We start from the raw sequence: 5,168 nt of genomic DNA on the forward strand, positions 1-5,168 counted from the left end.
TTCCTTTAAGACGCTGTGGTGAAATGTCGCCTGGGTCCTCAAGAGAAAAGTACATTTCTATTATCTCGGTGTGGAGTCTAACATATTCACCAGATTCACCTCATTTTTTTTTTAAAAGTTGCATTTTATTTTGTGGAGAAAAGTTGTCCAACAGAGGACAACTTGTTGGAGTCAGTTCTCTCCTTCACTGTGAGTCCTGGAGCTAGAACACAGCAGGCTGTGGGCAAGTACCTTTACCTACCGAGGGTATCAATGACCCAGATTTTGACAACTGCTTTGTAAGTTACTTGGTCATGTTGCCTCGATGATATTCTCTCTCTCTCTCTCTCTCTCTCTCTCTCTCTTCTCTCTCTCTCTCTCTCTCTCTCTCCCTCCCTCCCTCCCTCCCTCCCTCCCTCTCTCTCTCTCTCTCTCTCTCTCTCTCTCTCTCTCTCTCTCTCTCTCTCTCTGAAACCTAGGTCTTTTACCAGGTGAGGTATACCAGCCTAATTTTCCCAAGCAGCTGGTGCACATTTGATTATGTCAGAAACCCTTTTCGTTCTTATTTCTGGGAAGTTTACTTGACTGTGTTGAAAGTTGGTCTCTGCCCAGATCCTAATCTCTGGTCCAATGATACTTTTCTCCCACCTTCATGGTCACACCTGCTGATGTTTCTGGCTTTCCCCTAAACTCACTGTCTTCTTCACGTCACTCTTCCGCCTTGCCTGAATGTCCCTTATTAAATGTCCATCGGAGTCAGACCTCTCTTGGCCACCCTTTAATTTTTTCCCCATTTCCGAGATTTCCTCATGTGTGTAATACACATATATGCATATGATGTTGATGTGGATGTGGAGACCAGAAGCTGACACTGAGTCTTCCTCGATCTCTCTCTACCTTCTTCTGAGGCAGAGTCTCACAGTTAAAACCAGAGTTCGCCAATATGGCTAGTCTGCCTTCCAAGGGCTGGAATTACAGGTGGCTGCCACACCCACTGGGCATTTATGTGGGTATCTGGGTATCTCTAGTCCTTACTCTTGCAAAGCAAGCTCTTTAAACCACTGAGCCATCACCCAGGCTTGAAAGTCCAGCTTGTTGTTTGTTTATTTGTTTGTTTGTTTGTTTGTTTGTTTGTTTTTTGAGACAAGTCTTGCCAGGCTGACCTTGAACTCTTCCTCCTCCTCTGTCTCACTCCTTGAGTGCTAGGATAACCTAGCTGAAGTCATTGTTTGATTCTTTCTATTTCTTTCCTGAGTTCAGTCAGTTCTTTTCAGGTCCTACTGAAGATTTGTCCTTTCTTGAGCATATTCAAGGTGACTGAGCGCTCTAAGTACTTCTCGCTGTGGAGTGAATGAGTGAGTGAGTGAGTGAGTGAGTGAGTCCAGGATCCCTCTGTAGTACTAGCACTCTAAGGCCATCTTCACTATGTTGACTCATTGCTTCTAGTTTTTGCAATAAACTGTAGAGCTGTTTGTCTTAGTCATGTTTTATTGCTGTGAAGAGACATCATGACCAAGGCAATTTATCAAGGAAAGCATTTCGTTGGGGGCTTACTTACAGTTTCAGAGGGTTAGTCCATTATCATCATGGTGGGGAGCACGGTGGCAGGTAAGTGTGGTACTGGAGAAGTAGCTAAGAGCTACATCCTGATCCATAGGTCAAGAGAGAGGACTGACACTGGGTCTGGCTTGAGCTTATGAAACCTCAAAGCCCATCCCCAGTGACACACTTCCTCCAACAAGGACACACCTCCTAATCCTTCTCAAGTAGTGTCACGCCCTAATGACCAAGCATTCAAATATGTGAGCCTATGGGCGGCGGGGGGGGGGGGGGGGGGGGGGGGGGGGGGGGGGGCATTCTAATTCAAACCACCACACTGTTCATTTTGGAGCTGCTGGAGTGTTTCAGAGGATTTCAAGTTCAATGGCACCATCATCTGTCAGTACAGCAAAAACTGGGCCATCTAGAAGACGTTGGGCTTGGTGGTAGGCACCAGCACCTATGCCCTCTAGTTCTTTGGGCTTCTTTTCTCTGACCCCTTTCCCCCACCACGTCTCCTCCCCTCTCTCCTCCTCCTCCTCTTCAACCTTTCCCCCTCTTCTTTCTTCTTCCATCTGACTTCCTCTTCCTCGTCCTCTCTTGTCCTCCCCTCTCCTTTTTTTCCCAAAGCTGTACATTTGAAGACAGCCAGCTGTTTAATTCCTTCCCTGTGTCCTCTGAGGTTAGGCACTAATTGAGAGCCAGGAATGGGGAGTAAGACACATACACAGTGATCACGCCTGCAGACAGACAATTGCAAGCAGTGCTGAGGAACGGAGGTGCTCCGACCTCCGGAGTTCTCTCTCCTCTGGTGTATTTTAAGACTTCAAGGGGATTCATCTTCCTGAAGGTGATTTGGACCCAGTCTGAGCTTTTTGTTTGCCCTGTGTCCACTTCCCCAAAGTTTCTCTTATCTGCTTCTGTCTGTCACAGAGCCTTGAAGTGGGCGGTGGAGCTTGCCCACTAGGGCTGGTGTTTTTTCCCTTTACTCCCAGTGAAGAGGCCCCAGTGGCACTGTTCCCGCAGAGCTCTGTGCCGTCTTTCAGAGAATCTGGAAAGTGCAGACCTCAGCAAGCAGCACCTTTTCCGAGGCCGGGCACTCCACGGTTCCGTCTCACTGCTGAATGTATATGTTCTTTCCTCAGTCCCAAGCACTGTCCCCCATGATAACATTTACAGAGTCTGAGTGCGCTGCACACCAGGTGGAGCCTCTCCTGGATAGATTTATCTGGATTTTCATCAGCTTCTACCAGTCACCTGGCACGGTCATTTGTGATGGTTTTAAGCATAAATGTCCCTGCTAGACAGTTTGGGGGCTGCACTGGTGGTGGGGAATTTGGACATTGAAATAGGCTTTATGGCTCAGATTCCCAGAACAAAACCCTTCTCCCACCTACAGTGCTGAAGCTGGGGTGGGAGGAGCCTCTCTTTTTCTGCAGGGCAGAGATCTGTTGCTTATCGCTTCCTATTTCTCTTCCCTAAACTATGCACGTAACTCTATGGAGCGATCACCTACTAGGTGCCCATCATGGGCAATCTTTCTTTTAAAAAAAAGATGCCTGTCATAGCTAAATATGGTGGTGAACACCTAGAATCCCAGCACTCAAGAGGCTGAGACAGGAGGATTACAACTTTAAAGAGAGTCTATGTACCGACCCTGTCCCTAAAGGGAAAAAAAATTGCCACCTGGCCTGAGGGGGGAATAAAAATGTCAGGAGTGGTAATACAGGAGTTTCCTCCTCCTCCTCCAAGTTCAAAGATGGCCAGATCTGCATAGCAGAGTCCAGACCAGTCAGGGAGACAAGAAAGAGGCCTGTCTCAAAAATGTACCCATCCCAACGGTGCAGTGTGTGCTGAAAGCGTAAACCGTATAATATGAACTCTTCCAATGTCTTCCTTCTCACCTGGCTTTGTTTCCCTCTGGCTTCGTGTTTAAATTTTATGTGTGTCCTCACTGCAGCTCTCTCCTCTTCAACGTTCTGTGGTGCTAATGTTGTGAATGCCAAGGGTCCTCTTCGTAGGTGAACATTTCATTATTTCCACTAGAGACCTTGACGAACAGTGCATCTTGTGAACTTTGCTTGCGTGTGTCCTAACATACTGGAGAACTGGATTTCCCCTGTGTGATGTGTATGGGGTAGGGGGAGGGTGTTATTAGGGACAATACCCCCTAGAAGAGAAAGCTGTGCTGTGCCCCACCTCCATGGACATGCAAGGAGATGTAAGGCATTTCCCAATGTGCTCCTGCTGAGTCCCACTCCATGGACACGCAAGGAGGTGTAAGGCATTTCCCAATGTGCTCCTGCTGAGTCCCACTCCAGGGACAGACTGCTATTCTCTGAGCATCCCTCTTGCTCCACAGCTTCTGGTGCTCAGTACCTGCATTTTAGCCAATCATCCATGTTTTGGCCAATTTGGTGGGTGCTGGTCAGCTTATACTATTCGTTGTTACTTCCATTGATTGAGCTCGACTTGACATCTTCCGTTCCATTTTTCTTTTGTGTATGTGTGTACATACGTGTGTGTGTGCATGTTTGCATGACATGTGTGTGGATGGGCGTAAATACAGAAGACTGAGGTTCATGTCAGGAATCATCTTCAATTGCTCTTCAACCTTATTCATTGGATCAGCATCTCTCAATCAAGCCAAGAGCTCACTGACATGGCTAATCTCATTAGCCAGCTTACTCTGGGGACCCTCTGTCTTAGCCCTCGGGGGCTGGAATTACTGATGGATCACACACCCACCTGGCATCTCTGTGGTTTCTGGGGATCAAAATTCTGGTCCTCACACTTGCTGGCAAGCACTTAACCACTGAGCCACCTCCCATCTCCATTGCTTCTTGCTATTTGGCAGTGAGACTGTGCAAGGGCCTGCTCGATTTTCTGCTGGGCGTCCCTCTTTATAACATATGAGAATCTTTCCTGAAAGCTGGACATGGACCCTTCTGCCTGCCATGTTAGGAATATCTTCTCCCATACAGCAGCTGCTTTCCCATCCCACCACGTCCTTTTGTGAACAAGTACCACTCACACTGTCCTTACGCACTGTCGTGTTTGTTTGTTTTGTTTGTTTGTTTGTTGAGACTGGGTTTCTCTGTGTCGCCCTGTTCTGTCCTGGAACTCACTTTGTAGACCAGGCTGGCCTCAAACTCAGGAAATTCACCTGCCTCTGCCTCCTGAGTGCTGGAATTAAAGGCCCTATGCCACCACCGCCCGGCTATGCAGTCTTCTAAGGTCTCTTGTTGGCCTTCAAGGTGACCTCTCCAGCCCATCCGGAATGATTGTGTATGATGCAGATATGGTCCCGGAATCGCCCACTCACTCCTCTCCCTGCTCAGCACTCCTCACAAATCAAGCACTTCCTGCCCTCAAAGGGCACTGCTTCTCCATCCCCAGGCCAACAACTCAGAGTTCTAATGTGGACAGCTTGGTAGCAATTGTCCTCTACAAAGCAATCTTCCCTCTGACTTTCCAAGAATGTCTTCTCTACTCTTGACCCTTTGCATTTCCACAAAACACTTAGAGTCAGGCACCCCAGAATGCCTTTCTTCTCCTCTGCCTTTGATGGCTGCTTTTACTCGAGTGTTCAGAAGCACTGAATGAGGGGCCGGAGAGATGTCTCAGTGCTTACAAGCACTTGCTGCTCT

The 5,168-nt window shown here is 48.0% G+C and overlaps 1 protein-coding gene across 1 annotated transcript in view; it reads left to right on the top strand.

The window, feature by feature from the left end:
• LOC131896390 (maestro heat-like repeat family member 5) overlaps positions 1 to 5,168 on the top strand; it is an 85,838-nt gene that overhangs the window by 48,735 nt on the left and 31,935 nt on the right. The gene's annotated exons all lie outside the window — the stretch shown is intronic.

This window comes from Peromyscus eremicus, chromosome 20 (assembly GCF_949786415.1).
Source record: "Peromyscus eremicus chromosome 20, PerEre_H2_v1, whole genome shotgun sequence".
Taxonomy (NCBI): Eukaryota; Metazoa; Chordata; class Mammalia; order Rodentia; family Cricetidae; genus Peromyscus; species Peromyscus eremicus.